The sequence below is a fragment of the Ambystoma mexicanum genome, chromosome 2p, assembly GCF_040938575.1.
Source record: "Ambystoma mexicanum isolate Mex_15411 chromosome 2p, UKY_AmexF1_1, whole genome shotgun sequence".
Lineage (NCBI taxonomy): Eukaryota > Metazoa > Chordata > Amphibia > Caudata > Ambystomatidae > Ambystoma > Ambystoma mexicanum.
In genome coordinates this window covers 954,754,202-954,775,280 of record NC_090923.1, presented here as the reverse complement: position 1 = coordinate 954,775,280, position 21,079 = coordinate 954,754,202, and the positions used below count along the sequence as shown (strand labels likewise).

The 21,079-nt window shown below is 47.9% G+C and overlaps 1 long non-coding RNA gene across 1 annotated transcript; it reads left to right on the top strand.

The window, feature by feature from the left end:
* The first annotated feature begins 2,858 nt into the window (after positions 1 to 2,858).
* LOC138565972 (uncharacterized) lies at positions 2,859 to 20,239 on the top strand. Its single transcript, XR_011301749.1, has 3 exons — positions 2,859 to 2,923; positions 19,204 to 19,367; positions 19,509 to 20,239. It is a non-coding gene; the product is annotated as an uncharacterized lncRNA (long non-coding RNA).
* The last annotated feature ends 840 nt before the right edge of the window (positions 20,240 to 21,079 follow it).

The following is a 21,079-nucleotide window of genomic DNA, read 5'->3' as shown; positions in this document are numbered from 1 at the left end:
CCCCATCCTTTTGGAGTGGGGGGGAGAGGGCCACCAGAAAATGTGGGACAGGTCCCCCCAATCGAGGGGGAAGTAGGTTTTGGGCACCCTGGGGGCAGATGGGCACACTAATGCGCCCATCTGCCCCAAGGGAATTTGACAAAAAATAATAGTAGGATTCATTTTAGGGGGGGCTGAGGTGCACCCTAAACCACAAGTGAATTTTGTAATGGAAAGGGGGTAGCCCTCTCCCCTCCAACCAAAATGGAGGGGGGCATCTTATGCAGCCCTCCGTGGGGGAGGATTTCTGCTCCTAGGAAGGGGCATCTGCCCCCCATGGAGGGCTACATGAGATGCCCCCCATCCACGTGGGGTGGGGAGAGTGCCACCAGAAAACGTGAGTCAGGCTCCCCAATGAATGGGGAAGTAGGTTTTGGGCACCCTTGGGCAGGTTTGTACACTAATGTGCCCATCTGCCCCAAGGGAAGTTGGCAAAACAAAAAAATAAAAAAACAAATAGTAGAAATAATTTTAGGGGGGGCTGAAGGGCACCCTAAACCACCAGTGAATGTTGTAATGGAAAGGGGCGGTGGCCCTCCGCCCCCACCCAGAATGGAGGGGGCATCTCATCCGGCCCTCCCTGAGGGCTGATTTCTGCCCCTATGTGGCCCCAGGGAGGGCTACATGAGATGCCCACCCAACCATTTGGGGGGGGAGAGGACCAGTAGAAAACCTGGCACAGGCCCCCAATGCATGGGGCAATGTGGGTTTTTGGGCCCACTGGGGGGGAGATCGGCACACTAATGTGCCCATCTGCCCCATGGCAAACAAAAAGAAGAAAACGCTTGTTTTTTTCTGTTGGTGTTTTGGAGGATTAGGGGACGCACCAGACACCAGGGATTATGATGAATGGAAGGTGGCTGGCTGCTTTGCAAGGAAAGCAAGTGCAGTGCTGGGTGTGGATCGCTGGATCTGTGCCTTGAAATGGCACAGCACATTGGTGTGGTGCTTGCCTCCTGTGCACAGTATTCGGACAGGGGAAGTGAGCACCATAGTAAGTGTGCATTGGGCATTTTAAAAGAATTAATGTTGTGAGTACCCCCCGGTGCTCAGTAGCGGAGGTTGATGATGGGAGCATGGCAGTGTGGGTTGGTTTTTGGCTGGGCTGACACAGATAATATATGTGTTTTTCCCTTTACAGGACTTGTACAGTTCAAGCTTTTCCTTTACGGATTGCTAGTGGGGTGGGTGGGAACTGGGGCTGGAGTGTTAGTGGTGTGTGTGGAGTGGGTGCTTGGGGCAGGTATTGTGGTGGCCAAGGACACACTTGCAGGGGCAGGCCACAAATTGCCTTCCAGACCAGCTGAACAGTGCTGTTCCCCTAGGAGGGCAGTTTGCCACTATGCACAATGTTTACTTTTTGGTGGGTGTTTCCATACGCCCATTGGCCTTATTCCCATTTACTGTCAGTGTGCAGTTCACCCTTCCATGGTGGTAGATGACTGGGATGTGCCATGTATCTGGTTGAAGGAATTGAAAAATTTGCAGATAGCAGCCTGACAGTTTGGATGTGTTATTGGTGGGCTGAGTACAGATTGTAATTCTTTTTTGTTTTCTCTTTGCAGTTGTGGCTAATCGAAAGCTTTCGCTGACTTATGTAAGTAGTACAAAATTTGCTTTTCTAATTATGCATTGTAATGTAGGGGTTGGATGGTTACTTTGGTGGGAGGGACTGTGGCTGTAGCATCAGTGGTATGGGTTGGAACGGGTAGTGGAGAGGTAATGTGGGCAATGATGGGTGTGGCCTGAATAGAGGAAGTTGGCTGCTTTGTAGGGAAAAAAATGTAGTAAACATAATTTCTGCCACTTTCTGAAATATGTTTGCGCTAGTAATGCAGATGGTCATTTCTTCTGAGCATGCAATGCGCACTTGGTATGGAGCTCTTTCCTTTTATTGGAACGGTCACTATTTGTGTCGGCCAAGTCCAGCAGTGGTCCCAGTGAGCCCTGCCAGGGTCCCCATCCTTTCGCAGGGGGCAAAGCTGTAACGCAGGCCAGCCAGAGGGCCAGGACAGTGGGGGGGGGGGTGATGTCGCTGGCCTTGGGCGTCCATCTCCCATGTGGGTCTTTCGTCCCCCAAGTCACAGTGGTTGCAGGGAGTTCTGCAGGATCCCCATACCTTCCTGGAGGGGAAAGCTGTAGCGCTGGCCTGCCAGAGGTCTAGGATGGTCGGGGTTGATGTGTGTGACCTTGGGCGCCTCTCTGCCTTGTTGGTCGACTGCCCCCAAAGTTCACCAGTGGTCCTGGAGCTTTGGCCGAAACTCTCACAATGAAACTGTCCAAAATTGTATCCATTTGTGATGATTGGCGCACATTCTGTCAGGGTGGCTATGTTCAGAGAGCATACAAAGCACACTTGCTGTGGAGTTCATTTTCTCCTGATGTCGGTACTGCTTATTTCTTTGCAAACTATCAATACTTTCTGCAGCCTAATTCCACTTGCTGGCCATTGCAGTAGTTCTGTCCTTGTGACCTTCCCCCTTCCAACACAGAACCCTATTTGAAGGAGCAGGGGGTTTTGTCGAAAGTGTGCCAGCAATTGTGTGGAATGGCCTGCCTTGTACTTTCGTTATCTTCACTGTCTGCGTCTATATCGCCTCTGCCTTTTCACCTCACCCAATCACTAATACATTATGTGGTTGCTTCTCTCCTCCATTTCACATCCACCTGCACCCCCCCTGGAACAGGGGAGGGTGCAACACACGTTGGCTGTCTCTGAATTGCTACTGTGGTTCCATCCTCATCCCCACACTTGTATTTGTGTAATGTATAGCTGAAGATGTCATCTTGCTTAGATTTTTTGTTGTCTTTTTTGTAGGTGCAGGTGTGCTGTAACTGTCTACCCACTTATTAGAAAGCAGTGAGCTGGTCCTTAGCATTTTACGTGAGTGTTTGCAACATAGTACTCCGTTTTTTGTAGCGTGCTGAGAGTACATCACATTGCAGAGGGCTGCTACAGTTTGTGAGCAGAGTCTGGACATGTTGGCTTACTTGTGTGGTACTAGGTTCCATACTTTGAGAAGCACACATACTTATTGTCTCAGTCTTTATCTGTTCTTTTTGGCATTGAAGGGTTACATAGCGACAGTAGTCATGGCTTCTCGTCGAACAATGTCTGGTGCAGAGGCTTTCGCTGCAGTGATGGAGTCCAGCTCGGAGCAAAGCGCAGAGCCAGATGTGCAATCTGAAACAGATAGTGCTTCTGCGGGTGAGCAGAAAGTTGATTCGGGAAGTGAGTTTTCAATGGATGCTACTTCCTCCTCCTCCTCATCATCTGATGACGAAGAGGATGAAAGAGTGCATGCATCTTTTCCGACACTTCCCACTCGCAGGGGACCTCTAACGGTGAGGGGACATGCAGGACGTGCAAGGAATGTGCCAGAACCTGACATGGCTGATGAGTCGCAGTGGGTACCTCCAGCAATGGCTCAGCCTGTTGTGCCCCCTTTCACTGGTATATCAGGGTGCACAGTGAATACAGATGGGTTTCAGCCTATTGACTTTTTCAACCTTTTTGTTGATGATGGGTTCATTGCAGATGTGGTTCAGCAAACCAATATGTACGCTGCACAGTTCTTGAGGTCACAGGGCTCCACTCTGAAACCCCATTCCAGAGCACAATCATGGGTTCCAACAACCAATGTTGAGATGAGAAGATTTTGTGGTCTCATTCTGCTCATGGGAATATCTACTGAAGCTGTATTTTCAACCCCTTTTTATCTAGCACAATGAGTAGAAATTGTTTTCAAGCACTGCAACGTATGTTGCATTTCAATGACATCTCGGCAGCATTACCCAGAACTGACCCAAATTGTGATAGGCTTTTCAAACTTCATAAATTTCTGAAGCACTTTACTCAGCGATTTTCGGAGGTGTATGTTCCTAGCCAGAAGATATCCATTGATGAATCATTGATGTTGTTCAAAGGTCGGCTAGTGTTCAAGCAGTTCCTTCCCAGCAAGAGAGCATGATATGGGATCAAGGTGTACATGTTGTGCGAAAGTACCACTGGGTATGCCTACAGCATGAGGGTCTACACTGGAAAAGACTCCACCCTAAACCCTCTGGGCTGCCCAGCCCATTTAGTGAAACGTGAGAAGATTGTTTGGAATCTTCTCACACCATTGCTCCACAAGCATCACCATTTGTATGTGGACAATTTCTACACAGGAATTCCACTCTTCAAGAAATTGTACAATGTGGGCACACTGGCATGCGGTACAATCCGCAGTAACCGCAAAGGCTTCCCCAGACAACTTGTGTGTAAGAAGCTGGACAAGGGAGCATATATGGCATTGCGGCGGGATGAACTGTTGGCAGTAGAATTCTGCAACAGAAGGGATGTGCACATGCTAAGTACTATTTATGATGAAAGTACTTCACTAGTCACTGTGCGCGGGCAGGCTCAGTAAGTGCGGAAACCCAACCTCATTCTGGACTACAACAAGTACATGGGTGGAGCAGATAAAGCAAGCTAATTGCTTTAGCCATACCATGCTGCACGCAAGACGCGCATGTGGTACAGAAAAGTTGGCCATACACATTATGCGTGTAGATACGCACAATGCTTATGTTGTGTACCATGCAGTTGCTGCACAAAACAACCTCTTTCTGAACTTTGAAAAAGAAGTTGTACAATCTCCGACTATTGCCCTTGTACAAACTCCCTCCTTTCCAGAGCTAGAAGATGTGGCCAGATTGAAAGGTTAGAATAAAAAAATAGGGCTCCTGGTGTGGAACCTATTCTACCCAGGAGGGTTAACTAGGAAAACAAAAGATACAAATGAATAGGTCCAAGGATGCTAGGCTCAGAACAACACCTCCACATGTATTATCAAACTCTGCATTGCTAAGGAAGGAATCACTCTTCAATAGTATGTTGTAGAGATAAATCTCATTTTTTTATATTAGAGTTGTGTGCAAAAAGACATAAATCCAACATTTAGAGAAATCAAAATGGTTTGCTAAAACAGAACAATCGGACAAAAAAACAGAAAGATATTTACAACACACAGTGCCAAAAAAACATTTTTTGGGACAATCTCCAAATTGTGTGTGTGCAACAAACCCGACTCCTATTAGGATTTGCCAAGAAATTCACATATTACAGTGTACATATTCAAGTCAACATTTGTGGAAAACACATAGAACAATGGTGGGTACACAAAATTATTTTTCTTGCGTAAACAGCATTAATGTGCTGTAGTTTTGGGGGAGTAGTGCGTCTACACCAGGTGTTTCAGCCGTTTCTAGGTGGGCTAGGTGTGCCTCATCTTTAACACGGCCTTCATCAGGACGGAGTTCTGTGTAGATTGACGTCTGTGCTATGGTTTAATAGATTTCACAGGCGCTAAATTTGAGATCTGCTAGCCGCATGGGCTGGTCTCTGTATGATCCTCTCGCTGGAGGTCGAAAAATGCTGATCCAGGGTGGTATCAGTGGGAAACAGACACGGCTTGCACAGCTGTGAGGGTTGCAGCATGGGCAGCCTGTCTGCAAAAAAGTACGAGCTGGAGCTCCTCAGGCTGCTGAGTCACAGATGAGACTGCAGGGGCCTGACTGCAAAGCGTTGGTAATGGTTGAAAGGTTGACACTTTGCTGATTATGTTCCTGCCACAACCATGAAGACACAACCTTACAGAAAATGTAAGGTGTGTACAAAACATGGAATGAGGAGGGATACTCGGGTGTACTGTCCACAATGCCCTTCCAAGCCAGCCCTCTGCCTGCAGCCTTGTTTCCTTTTATATCATACAAAGGAAAGGTAATAGGAGATCGACTGGTTTCCGGGAATGCCCATAATTCCTTGAAAGGGACGCACAGTCTCTGAATTCGTGCATGCCTTACAAAGGAACGGTACTCGAGCTCCCTGCACTGGAGGTGTACCTTCAATAAAAATGCAACAGCATTTCAACTCATTTCACTTTATTTAGTGCGCCTTCACGAGCATTGCCAGTCCTGCTCCCTCCACTTGAGGCCTGCCTTGGAAAGACACACCACTCCCGTACCTTTTCCTTGAGGCCTGTCTTCGAAATAAACATCAGTCTAGCTCCCTCAGCTTGAGGCGTGACTTGCAAAGTAACGCGATTCAGGCTCCTTCCACTTGAAGCGTTTCTACAAAAGAAACTTCACTACAGCTCCCTCCACCCAAGGCGTGTCTTACACAAGAAAGGAACTTCATTGTGGTTAAGTCCCCTTTAGCGTGCCTTGGCAAGCAATGCTAGTCCTGCTCCCTCCACTTGAGGCCTGCCTTGGAAATGCACACCACTCCGGTACCTTTCACTTGAGGCCTGCCTTAGAAGGAAAGGTCAGTCTAGCTCCCTCTGCGCGAGGTGTGACTTGCAAAGCAATGCAATTCAGGCTCCTTCCACTTGAGGCGTATCTTGGAAAGGAATGCCACTCCAGCTCCCTCCACTTGAAGGGTGCCTTGGAGAAGAAGGGAACACCACTCTGGTTCACTCCCATTTGGGGTGTCTTGGCAAGGCATGGTAGTGCAGCTCGGTCCACTTGAGGCCTGCCTTAGAAAAAAAAACATCAGTGAAGCTCCCTCCGCTTCAGGCATACATTGAAAAGGAATGCGATTCTGGGAACCTTCCACCTGAGGCTTGCCATGCAAAGAAACGCCAGTCCCGCTCGCTCTACTCGAGGGGTGCGTTGGAGAAGACGGGAACACCATTCCGGTTCCCTCCACTGAAGGGGTGTCTTTCAAAAACAGTACACGCCACTTTGGCTCCCTCCCTTGAGGTCTAAGTGTCATGAAAATGGTACTATATGGCAGCGGCGGTGTCTTGTGTGCCTCGTACCACCCTTCCTTTTTTATTGTTTTAAGTGTGCTATTGTCATGTTTAGTGTGACTGAAATGTCTTCTCTAGGTATGACTTGGACACGATTGGTGTGTGAGTGAGATAAAGCTACGTAATAGATGTAGAAGTGATTTCTGTGAATGCAATTTCCCAGCACTGCAGAAATGATTAGCATGTTAGTGGGTGTGTGTTTAGTGTGGTTAAGGTTACAGATATGAATGTTTCAACATGAACCGTGAATGCAGGCATACTTGCTATGGGCGTATTTGAAGTTGGTGTGAAAGACAGGACCTGTAGGCCAGGTAACGAAGTGAGCCAATGTCCACTTGCTATCAGTGTGCAGATACGGTTGGAGCCACATGACGTTTGAATGCAGACACAGTTGATATGCAAGTACTGGAAAATGGTGTGAAAGATATTGCCTGGAGACACGGTTGCAATGTGAGCAGACGTCCACATGCTGTGAGTGTGCAGATACGGTTAGTGTCACATGACATTTGAATACAGACACAGTTGATATGCAAGTGCTGGAAAATGATGTGAAAGATATCGCTAGAGAAACGGTTGCATTGTGAGCAGATGTCCACGTGATATAAGTGTGCAGATACGGTTGCTGTGGTGCAAGTGATTTGGTAGAGGTGCGACTGCTGAAATGGATGCCTACTGACTACAGACACAAAAGGTGTATGAATATCCATTGAAAACGGTTGGTGCCTTTAAGTGGCTTCACTGCTCACTAGGACTTTCCTCCTTGTGCTAAACCCAACCCTGCCTGTCCGACTGCATTGTGAACTGTATGTATGAGAAGTGTGAGCAAGAGTGCATGTGAATGGGCTTCAAGAGAAGAAACAGGGTGGCAGTGGGTACTACACAGTGATTATTGTATTCCCAGAGCACTTACTGTACGAATGATTTACCCATTCTCACCCAGGTGATGACACCCACGCATACAAGGTCTGCCTCTCACTGGGACACGTGTGGGAAGGCGGGAACATAGGCCATGTATTGTTGGTGGCGTGTTTCGGTCGTGTTGGCAGTGGGAAATGTCACAAAATTGTTTTTCCCCCAGATTTACAACTTGTGGGTAATACATTCTGGGGAGATTCGTGCAAGGCAGACCTCTGTGGATTCCCAGGAGTGCCTTCTTTTCAGAAATGCATTGGGCTCCCTGTTTTCCTAGGTAGCTGCGACACCCCAGGCTCAAATCTATAGGTTGACTCCCCAAACCCTTTGGGGGTTACCAGTGGTTTAGCTTTTTCCCTTTGCGCCCCCCCCCCCCCCAGGTAGGTGCACCCACACATGTGAGGTACCATTTTTGTCGGTATACCTGTAGGACCGCAGGAAGATAGGACATGTGGTGTTGGTGGTGTGTCTCGGTGGGTGAGCAGAGTGAAATGTCCAAAAATTGAGATTTCTTTGGCCAGATTTCGGACTTTGCCAGGGTTTGGGGGTAATACATTCTGGGGCGATTCGCGCAACTCAGACCACTGTGGATTCCAACGCATGTCCTCTTTTCGGAAATGCATGGGATTCCCTGTTTTCCATGGTGGCTTTGACACCCTAGGCCCAAATGTGTAGGTTGTCCACAAGAGCAAAATTCCTCAAAATCATCTCTGCCGAAAGACTTGGGGTTACCAGAGGTTTAGACTTTTCCCTTTGCACCCAGGTAGATGCACCCACGCGCTTAGAAACCTCTGGGTACTAAGCGCGTTAGAAATAACCTATCATATCATACCATATATCATCTGAGGTACCATTTTCATCGGGACACCTGTGGGAAGGTAGGACATGTGGTGTTGGCAGTTTGTTTTGGTGGGTGAGCAGAGTGAAATGTCTGAAAATTGTGGGTTTTCTGCTAAATTTTGAACTTTGCCAGGGATTTTGGGTAATATATTCTGGCCCGATTCGCACAAGTCAGACCTCTGTGAATTCCCACTGGTGTCTTCTTTTCGGAAATACCTGAGGTTCCCTGTTTTCCTTGGTGGCTTCGACACCCTAGGCCCAAATCTGTAGGTTGTCCAAATGAGCAAAATCCCACAAAATCTGCTGAAAGACTTGGGGTTACCAGTGGTTTAGCCTCTTCCCTTTGTGCCCAGGTAGGTGCACCCACACATGTGAGGTACCATTTTCATCGGGACACCTGTGGAAACGCGGGAAGGTAGGACATGTGTTATTGGCAGTGTGTTTCACTGGGTGGGCTGAGTGAAATGTCTGAAAAATTGAGATTTCTTTCGCCAAATTTCGGACTTTGCCAGGGATTGTGGGTAACAAATTCTGGGGCGATTCGCGCACGTCACACCTCTGTGGATTCCCACAGGTGTCCTCTTTTCGAAAATGCATGGGGTTCCCTGTTTTCCTTGATGGCGGCGACACACCAGGCCCAAATCTGTAGGTTGTCCACAAGAGCAAAATTCCTCAAAATCTGCTCTGCCTGAAAGACTTGGGGTTACCAGTGGTTTAGCCTTTTCCCTTTGCTCCCAGGTAGGTGCACCCACACATGTGAGATACCGTTTTCATCGGGATACCTGTGGGAACACGAGAAGGTAGGACATGTGGTGTTGGTGGCGTGTTTCAGTGGGTGGGCAGAGTGAAATTTCTGAAAATTGAGATTTATTTTGCCAAATTTCGCACTTTGCCGGAGATTGTGGGTAACAAATTCTGAGGCAATTCGCGCAAGTCAGACCTCTGTGGATTCCCACAGGTGTCCTCTTTTCGAAAATGCATGGGGCTCCCTGTTTTCCTTGATGGAGGCGACACACCAGGCCCAAATCTGTAGGTTGTCCACAAGAGCAAAATTCCTCAAAATCTGCTTTGTCGAAAGACTTGGGGTTACCAGTTGTTTAGCCTTTTCCCTTTGCGTCCAGGTAGGTGCACCCACACATGTGAGGTACCGTTTTTGTCGGGACACCTGTGGGAAACACGGAAAGATAGGACATGTGTTGTTAGTAGCATGTTTCGGTGGTTGGGCAGAATGAAATGTCCAAAAACAGTGTTTTCTTTGCCCCATTTTTTACTTTGCCAGGGATTGTGGGTAACAAATTCTGGGTCAATTCGTGCAAGTCAGACCTCTATGGATTCCCACGGGTGTCCTCTTTTCGGAAATTCCTGGGGTTCCCTTTTCTCCTTAGTGGCTTCGACGCCCTAGGCCAGGGGTGCACAACTGATTTTGACAGAGGGCCGAAAGTACCTTACATGATGGCTATAGTGGGCCAAAAAGTAAATGTGGGTGGGGAGGTAGGCGCGGTGGGGCGTGGTGTGGCAGGAGGCTTTTTCAACCCCCTATATTTATTAAACACTATGCCCCATAGCCCCCACCCCTCAAGCAAACACTATGCCCCATGGCTCCCACCCCCAAACACTATGCCCCATGACACCCACCCCTCATGCAAACACTATGCCCCAAGGCCCCCACCCCTCATGCAAACACTATGCCCCAAGACACCCACCCCTCAAGCAAACACTATGCCCCATGGCTCCCACCCCTCAACCAAACACTATGCCCCATGACACCCACCCCTCATGCAAACACTATGCCCCATGGCCCCCACCCATCATGCAAACACTATGCCCCAAGACACCCACCCCCCATGCAAACACTATGCCTCAAGACACCCACCCCTCATGCAAACACTATGCCCCAAGACACCCACCCCTCATGCAAACACTATGCCCCAAGACACCCACCCCTCAAGCAAACACTATGCCCCATGGCCCCCACCCATCATGCAAACACTATGCCCCAAGACACCCACCCCTCATGCAAACACTATGCCTCAAGACACCCACCCCTCATGCAAACACTATGCCCCATGACACCCACCCCTCATGCAAACACAATGCCCCAAGACACCCACCCCTCATGCAAACACAATGCCCCAAGACACCCACCCCTCATGCAAACACTATGCCCCAAGGCACCCACCCCTCATGCAAACACTATGCCCCAAGACACCCACCGCTCAAGCAAACACTATGCCCCATGGCCCGACCCCTCATGCAAACACTATGCCCCAAGACACCCACCCCTCAACCAAACACTATGCCCCATGGCCCCGACCCCTCATGCAAACACTATGCCCCAAGACACCCACCCCTCAACCAAACACTATGCCCCATAACACCCACCCCTCATGCAAACACTATGCCCCATACTCATACAGACCCCAACCCCCCACCCCTGCATACAAACTAACAAGTATACACCATGCACCCATACAGACCCGAACCCCCACCCCCCAACTCAGCACACAAACCCACAAGCATACACCATGCACCCATACAGACCCGAACCCCCCACCCCCAACTCAGCACACAAACCCACAAGCATACACCATGCACCCATACAAACTCGAGCCCCCCCCAACTCAGCACACAAACTCGCAAGCATGCACGCATACAGACTCGGACCCCCCACATCTCAACATACACTGAACGTGCACACAACAACAACAAACATTCAGGCAGACCCGACCCCACCCCCCCAGCTCCCTCCACCCCCACCCTCCCAGCATCTCAACATACACTGCACTTGCACACAAACACATTCAGGCAGACCCGACACACACCCCACACCCGCAACTCAACATGCACTTTCACACAACAACAAACATTCAGGCAGACCAGACACACACCCCCCGTCCGCATCTCAACACACACTGCACTTGCACACAAACACATTCAGGCAGACCCCACACACACCCCCTCTCCGCATCTCAACATACACTGAACTTGCACACAAACACATTCAGGCGGACCTGACACACACCCCCCCTCCGCATCGCAACATACACTGAACTTGCACACAAACACATTCAGGCAGACCCGACACACACCACACCCCCGCATCTCAACATACACTGCACTTGCACACAAACACATTCAGGCAGACCCGACACACCCCATCCCCGCATCTCAACATACACTGCACTTGCACACAAACACATTCAGGCAGACCCGACACACCCCACCCCCGCATCTCAACATACACTGCACTTGCACACAAACACATTCAGGCAGACCCGACACACCCCACCCCCGCATCTCAACATACACTGCACTTGCACACAAACACATTCAAGCAGACCCGACACACACCCCACCCCCGCATCTCAACATACACTGCAGACATACAAATACAAACACACCCATAGACACCCGACACCCCCCCACCTCCGCATCTCAACATGCAATGCAGACATACAAATACAAACACACCCATACACACCCGACACACACCCCCACTCCGCATCTCAACATACATACAAAAACAAAAAACACAGGACGGAGCCGAGACAGACACACACACAAACATACAGCCCCCCCACCATGTACTTACCCAGACGTCCTGGAACGCTGGCAAGGCTTCTGGCACTGCCCAAATCGTTTTGGGTTGGGTGTACCTCTACCTCTGTGCACCCCGGTGCACAGATGTAGAAGTATACCCAACCCAAAACGATTTTTAGAAATGGAGGGACAGATGCAAAACAAGAGCCTCTTGCTTTGCATCCGTCCCTCCATTTTTCAACATCTTTTTTCTCCGGCTTTTACCCGGGCCGCCAGAGAGAGACAGTATGGATGGAACAAAGGGCCATCCATACTGCCCCTCTTCTGTGCGGCCCGTGGGGGGGTGGGGATTGCTCAGCCCCGACTTCATTCTGCCGGGGGTGTGGGGGGGAGGAGGGCCCCGCAGCCCCCCCTACTCTGCACCCCTGCCAGGGCAGATTAGGTCACTACCTGGCAGCATACACACACACACTGCGTGACTCACGGCCCGGCAAGGAAAACAAAGACTTTCTTAATGGAGGGCGACCTTTGCTGCTTGCGGGCCGCCTTCCATTAGGAAAGTCTTCAACCATGCCGGGCCGGATCCAGCAGCATCACGGGCCGCACTTGGCCCGCGGGCCGTATGTTGTGCACCCATGCCCTAGGCCCAAATGTTTAGGTTGTCCACACGAGCAAAATTCCTCAAAATCTGCTCATCCGACAGACTTGGGGTTACCAGTGGTTTGGCCTTTTCCCTTTGCACCCAGGTAGGAGCATGAAAAGACCAATGTTCAAGGGACCAGTCAGAGGCAAGCTGATGTTCTTAAGTTTACTGATTAGATAAGAAGATATTAATATCAGTACAAGTCCGGTATATAGAGACATCCACCAGCCCCTGTGCTAGGCTGGCCACCAACTGTCCACACTTCAAATCCCCAGCCTCAACGTTCCACTCCAACATTGTAACCCAGTGACATCAACCCACCCAAGACTAGTTAATAACATTGAGCCAGGTCATTACATATCTTCCCCCTTTAGCACTGTAAACAACCAAAATGGAAAGAAAGAAAATCACCTCAAATCACAAAAAAGATCACCACCAATCACAGCAACCTAATGCACTCCACCCTTGCAGTAACTGTCCAATCTGGCTTGGAGGCCAAGCAACCAGAACCAAAACCTGAGGAACCAGCCCTCAACCTATCAATACCAAAACGCACTCCCAAACCTCACACATACTTCCTCCTGGAATGATTCAAACAAAAGATTCTGCTGCCGCAAACACTGGCAGCAAAACCCCAACACCAAACCGATGAAGAAAACTATAAAGCTCTGTCTCCTAAGTGCACCCTAGACACCCTGCACAAATGCCGGTCACCCAACACACATTCGCACACCAGCGCCATGCTATTCACTCAGCAGCCATGCTGGTCCCCGAAAACAACATATATCACCCTGGACACGTGGCGGTCACCCAACACACATTTGCACACCAGCACGATGCTAGTCACTCAGCAACCATGCCAGGTCACCCAACACACATTCGCGGACCAGCACCATGCTAGTCACTCATCAGCCATGCTGGTCTCCGAAAACAACATATATCACACACCCAGCGCTGTGCTGGTCACCCAGCAGCCATGCTGGTCTCCGAAAACTACCTTAATCTCAACAACTACTACGGTCTCCACAAGCTTACACCCAGCGCCATGCTGGTCTTCAAAAACCTACAATGAACTCACATTCTATTTGGACCCTGGCTAATCACAAACGCCACACTATAAGACTCCAGGTTAATCACAACACCTCAGCTACCCTCTACACATTAACATTGCGCAGCATTAGCACCCCTACAGCATGCCAACCCTCTAATAGAATGAACTCGTCACAACTATTTAAAACTCGGCTTATCACAAACGCCACAACTATTAGACTCCAGGTTAATCAAACACCTCAGCTACCCTCTGCACAAAACAAACCACTACAGGTTGTGCAGCGTCAGCATCCATACGGAAATGCCAACCCTCTAAACCCAAAACTCTCACTTCATGTTACTACCCAAGTAACATACTTCTTCTGCACCCATTCCACTATACTCTCACATGCATCCATTGAATACTCGCTGGAACATGAACAGCAAGACTTATACATAAACGGAGTGTTAGGCAGAATCACCTGCAGTACCCTTGGGGAACACTACAGGCAGTTAAGACTACAAGTGTCAGTACAATTTCACCTTTGGTACAAGCCTGTACTACATAGTTATGTGGTAGCAGTGGCTGAGCATCCAGACTTATCTCAAGAGTTTAGTGAGCAGTAGAACAAGTTACACAGAGGACCAACAAATACAGTGATTCAAATATACACTTACTCATGGTTTCTTGGTAAAAGAATACACATTTATTTACTCAGTCCGTTAGAAAACCTTACACTAGCATAAGCAGCTCAATATCACACATTAATAAACCACAAAAATCCAACCAGAAAGTAAATTAACAAGTTTAGCTCCAAAATTAAGTGGGAGCAAAATGGCCCTTCAGATACTTAATAAGGGAGGGAAAAGACAAGGTTATAAGAATAGACCGCCCAAATACGTTCATAGGCAGGGCAAAGGGTTTCAGTTAAATACAACCAGCAATTCTTCTCAATAGGCCTGCACCAATGTCAATGGTTCAGAGTCTTTTGTATAGGATAGCACAGTTCTGGTATATAACGATTAAGTCCTTGGCACAGAGATTAGAAGAATTTGGCTAGGCAAAAAGTTAGACGAATATTTAGGGAAGGACAAGCCTTCGTAGTTGAGGAAAGTTTCACACACTTTCTCGATGGCCGAAAAGATTTCCAGGCCACGTTTGCACAGTACTTTGTCAATGAAGAAGAGCTGTAGCTGAGACAGTTGTTCCTGGCAGATCCTGCAGACCTCGCTGTTCCTGAGCTTCAGTCGTGGGAACAAGAAGGAAGACGTCGGGAGGTTCCTGCACTGCCCAGAGAAGAGGCCAAAAGCTGCAGCAAGATGTCGGTTTTATGTGTGAGTGCCTTAAACTCCACGAGCTGGCTTCCTTCCCTCTGGCTATCTGGTTTTCAACAGCACTTTGATGAAAATTCGACCAGATGGGGACGGTGTCCAGGTGGCTTGCGAGTTGGTTGTTCCCACCAAACTCAAGGGAAGAAGTTAATCTTGAAGGGCTACTGTGTCGTCGGAGTTTCAGGCAATTCGGACCTGCAGCAGGGCTTCACCGGTCGCCCAGGTGTTGCAGCAGTCCTCTTCCTTCCTCTCCTCTTCAGTTCTTTCGTTCCAGTGGTCGACTCTGCTTTCCAAGTCCCAGAGATCTGTTTTTAAACAGTTTTCCCCATTCATTCCAGCCTGGCTGTCACTCACACAGCAGGGTGGCTGTCCTTGCCGGACAGCCAGCCGGCCAATCACGCCAGAGTGCATTCAGGTCTCCTAGCAGACTAACCACAGGGAGTTTCGGGCACCTCCCTAACATCCTGTCCACCCCAGACACCCTGGTGCCAGAGGAGGGCTTCAACACTGAAGCCCACCAAAGGCCAACGCACAAAGGGACCAAACCTGGTTTGGCGCGCAGAGACGAACACAAGAAGGACCTTTCCTAAAAGAAAAGACAAAAAAATATGACCAGAGTCTGTTTTTACAGATAGGTCTAGGGCGCCATATTGAAAAAAATGGCTGACCCGATTTTTAGCTACCGTTGTTAGCAGTTGGGAAAAATCACGGTAGTTGATCCAAACCCCTGCCACCAGCCATTTAAAGTAGGAAAAGGTAACATTTTACTGTTACATTAGTGTTTTGACTCAGGGGAAGCAAAGCAACCCCTCCAGCACTCTATAGGAAGATAGTGTGTGCTGGTTCAGTAAATTTAAAGAGACTAGTAAAGTCAATTTAACTTTACAGGCTCTGAGAGACAGTAGTCAGTCCCAGAGACGGGATTTAAACCTTGGGAAGTCTGGAAGACAACCCTGTGCCACTGCACTAAAGGTGCTATGTGACACACAGAAAAAGAAGATGCCTCGGAGTTGTTTTAAAACTCCATAACCAAAGAGCACAAAAGTAAAACACACATCAAAATACAAGAAAGAGTGGGAAACAAGGCTCACACTCTTTCCAGGTAAAAAATCAAATACCAGAAATTCAGCAAATTTGCTTGGGGTCTCAAAAGGTCAGGGAAATTAGCACATTTTGAGAATTCTCCCTAACACGGATGCAACAGTTTGAACACTAAAAGTTCTGCCAACAGACTTCACGAAACTAAACAAGGGCCACGACACTCATTATCTCCACCACCTATCACCATGCGCATTTGGCCCTGCATCACCTAACTTCTAGTATTCTCTTTCGTTAGCACTTCAAAATCCTGAAGAAACTCAAAAAATCAGGGTCCACTTCCTTCAAAGCTTCAATGCTCCTATCGAACCTCCAGTCAATCTGATCCTCTTTGCGTGTCTCTTCCTCTGCATGCGCACAGCCCTTGTTATGGCATGTTTTCTCCTTACAGTATTTGCCACATACAGCAGCAACGACTGGCACCTCAGTACGTACATTGTCTTTCCTTTCAGCCAGTTTACACCTTTTCCCGTACAGTACTTTACCGTCCTCCAGTCCCGAAGCCTCTGTCGCAAAACCAAAAGAACCCGCACAGGATTCCAAATCGCCCTTGCCAGCCCTTCGCTTCCCGAGGTGCGCAGAACCTCGCTGATCTGTGAAAAGGACCTCCCTCTCACGTGACTGGCTCGTCACAGCCACTGCAGCCTTTACTTCCTCAGCAGGCATCATCATTGTCATGGTGCTCGCCTGGAGGTCAGAACTCCTTAATGATACATTCGTCCCAGCACTAGAGCCACGTGATGTTAGCTTAGTTTAGCACTCACGCCACGTACCACTCCGACCCTTTTAAAATATGACTGAACGGCACTCTGCACTACGTTAAAAGATGCTGGACAGTTCCTTTGCAAAAAAAAAAAACTTTGTTGCCGCTCTGTTACTGCTCACACGAAAGCCCCTCTAGAGCCCCTTGGAGTCCTCCGCCTATTGGTAACTCAAAAGTCATTGGCCTTTCAAAATGCGACACTCGCTGAAAAGCCACAGCACTACAGCGGCCTGTTGACTTAACAAACGCCAGTCCGAGCTCCCTCACACTGCCAGGTGCCCCCTCGCCGCAAGCCACCTTGCTTGTCACTCAGTATGGGGTAGCTCACCTTCTAGCGCCCCGGGCTGGTGGATGTCTCCTGCTTCTCTTCTTCTCCGGTTGACTGTTGCACAGCGCTCCCTCTCACCACGTTGTACAGGATACTTCACAGTCAAACCGAGCTCTTCTCGTTTGCTACTGCAGCCTTCCAGTGTCCTGACAACTCACTTGACAGCTGCTTCACTGCCTTAAGATTGCATGTTGCAAAGCTTCAGTTTCTTATGCTTTCCGTTATGTGGTCTTGGGGTCCAGAATCCTTGTCGCCAATGAAAAGACCAATGTTCCAAGAACCAGTCGGAGGCAAGCTGATGTTCTTAGGTTTACTGATTAGATAAGAACATATTAATATCAGTACAAGTCCGGTATATAGAGTCATCCACCAGCCCCTGTGCTAGGCTGGCCACCAACTGTCCACACTTCAAATCACCAGCCTCAACGTTCCACTCCAACATTCTAACCCAGTGACATCAACCCACCCAGGACTAGTTAATAACATTGAGCCAGGTCATTACAGTGCACCCACACACGTGAGGTACCGTTTTAGTCGGGACACCTGTGGGAACGCGGGAAGGTAGGATATGTGGTTTTGGCGGTGTGTTTCGGTGAGTGGGCAAAAAAATTGTGTTTTTTTCACAACATTTTTGACTTTGCCGGGGATTGTGGGTAATACATTCTGGGCCGATTCGCGCAAGTCAGGCCTCTGTGGATTCCCACGGGTGTCTTCGTTTTGGAAATGCATGGGGTTCCCTATTTTCCTTGGTGGCTTCAACACCCTAGGCCCAAATCTGTGGGCTGTCCACATGAGCAAAATCCCACAAAATCTGCTCTGCCGAAAGACTTGGGGTTACTAGTGGTTTATTATCTTCCTTTTGCGCCCCTTGCTCCCAGGTAGGTGCACCCACACATGTGAGGTACTTTTTTCGTTGAGACACCTGTGGGAACCCAGGAAGGATGGACATGTGTTGTTGCCGGTGTGTTTTGGTGGATGGGCAGAATGAAATGTCTGAAAATTGTGGTTTGTTCGTCAAATTTCGGACTTTGACAGGGATTGTGGGTAATAAATTCTGGGGCAATTCGCGCAAGTCAGACCTCTATGGATTTTCACGGGTGTCTTCTTTTCAAAAATGCATGGAGATCCCTGTTTTCCTTGGTGGCTTCGACACCCTAGGCCCAAATCTGTAGGTTGTCCACAAGAGCAAAATTATGCAAAATCTGATCTGCCGAAAGACTTCGGGTTACCAGTGGTTTAGCCTTTTCCCTTTGCACCCACGTAGGTGCACCCACACATGTGAGGTACCGTTTTTGTCAGGACACCTGTGAGAACGCGGGAAGGTATGACATTTGTTGTGTTTGTGTGGTTTCCATAACGTTTCGACCCATTTGCTGCTGCACTTTGTCATACAACCTTTTAATTTCCCAAATGTGACCTACATTTAGTCACTGCTTTACGGACTATACACTAATGTGTAACCTGCACAAGTCACCTACCTTTCAAAAGGTCTGCCTGTGCTCTTTCAAAAAATGTATGCTTGCCCTTCCTCACTACATTTGTTTTCCTTATTTATACATGCTAAGTACATCTGTTTAGGCCGTAAGCATAAAAATCCTGTGTACCATGGCTCGGTTCTTGGCTTGTGATAATGCTTGTTTTGTGAAACAGTACAAAAAATGTGTGATTTCCTAACGGGAAGAGTCAGGGGAATGTAGCGGAGCATTGTTTTTCTTAAAAAGTCACAGAGGCCATTGCCTTACCGGGCCAACCATGTCCACCACATAACTTTTTTTCTGTAATTTTCCCAATTTTTCCGCAAACTATGGAATTTTTCCCTACATACTTGTTGCCTGACCTGCGCAAATCAACCCTTCCTAAACTTGGAATTTTGTCTATTTTTCAGAAATGTATGCCTTTCCATCTATACACTTGCATTTGGACCTGTTGTGAATACAAATGTTGAATTCTGGATTTCTGGATAGGAATTAAGTCATTCTTCAAGTTGTGAATATCGTGGAGTGGCACACTGCCACACAAGACACAAAGCAAATGTTCATCTAATTACAGGTACTTTGCATAAAGTTTAGTGCACCCTATTTAGCTTTAATAGCATGTGTAGTCTTGTTGCTTTGGTACAATTGTTGTGACAATTGACAAACCTTATCACCAGTAATTAAACTAGCGTTTTTGTTTTCTCTGGTACTACAGAACTCACCCAGATGAAAGACCAGTATTTAGGTCCGAAATGCATTGGCAATTTGTTGGAATTCCGCTTCTTCAACTAAAGATGAAAAAAAAACCACAAACAAAACCATCAAGGACTATTGTCTATCTTCACAGATAGAAGTCTAACCGTTATTTTTTCCTTCAGCATTATATGAAAGAGTGAAATACGCTTCAGTAGTCTTTACTACATTGCTGGCGACCCAAGGTCTGATGAGAGCTTTTCATCGGACACATTTTTCTGTCTATGCCTTTCCATCTTCCCATTCAGCTTCCCTAGCCTTGCCTTCCATTCCGTCCACGCAAGTCCTATTGGAAAAAAGACCAAAATCGCCTACCTCTCACAAAACAGCTGGTAACCATATCGAAATATGTTTTCTTGGTTTCCACTCAACCTGTTCCTGAAAGCCTGGAAAATGGGGAATTCAGCACAGCAAACCATTTGTTCCTAGCACTTACAAGGAGAAAACCACAGGCTTCTTTGTACATCATTTGTACTATGTCTCTTTGTACACTTCTGTGTTTACTAAAACCAAGACTCAACTCCAAAAATACCTAAACAGAGCCACCCTGTTTGTATCAATGATGCTCACAGGCATCACTCATAGCTCCTACGTTGATAAAACATATGGATTACCGAGTGAGCCTGTCTCATCTTCTGAGGAAGATTCAGCAATTCCACAGATGGCAAGGTTCTGCAGGCACCCAGCCAAATTCAATATGTTCACAATGATTTGTTAATATATCCTTTTCTTGTTTTACACTGCCTGTTTTGTTAATGAGAGAGGGTGATGACTTGTGTGAGAAGGCCAGTGTGCTGGCCTTGTCAAGAGCGGATGTGATCCCATGTCAGCCACGGGTGCAAAGTAAAACAGGGAAGACCTATCCCTGACTGGGAAGGTGATAGTTCAAAAGAGATTTGGCCAACTCAATAGTGTTCAAAGTAAAGTTAATGTGACAATGGAGCCCTTCTGCAGCTCCCTTCCCCAGGTTCAAGGCACTCAGGTTTAGAAAGTTCCACATGTTCTCAGAATTCACTTGGCAACTCAGGTATTCACTTGACAAAGGTTCACAGCACCTTTTCCTTGTCAGGATTCACCTCTTCAACAGGTCTCTTATGCTTCCCTCGCCCCAAGTTAGAGCGTCTTAGTTGTTCTCCAACTTGAATATGTTCAACCTCTTCAATATTGCTTCCTTTTCAAACCTAAAAGGTCAACTCCCAAATGTTTTATTGGAAAAATGTCACTCTTCACTTGGTCTCTTGCGGGACTCCATTCCCCACTCTAAACCAAATCCATTTGACTTTCAGTGCTTCCTTTCCTTCACAGAGACTTTCAAAAGCGTATTAAGTTATACAGGACCTCTCTGTTACTTTATATCCTTCACCAATCTCTGTAGCATTGTTCGAAAGTAAGTAGTATCTCAGAGGCTTTCAGGAACGAGTGTTCTTTCACTCGCGATCACTCCGATACAATGTATACAGTGTTTCTCGCTTGCCACCGGGTTTCTTCTCATTCAGAAACTCACTGGTCATGCATTTCATTGCTTCCTCTCTT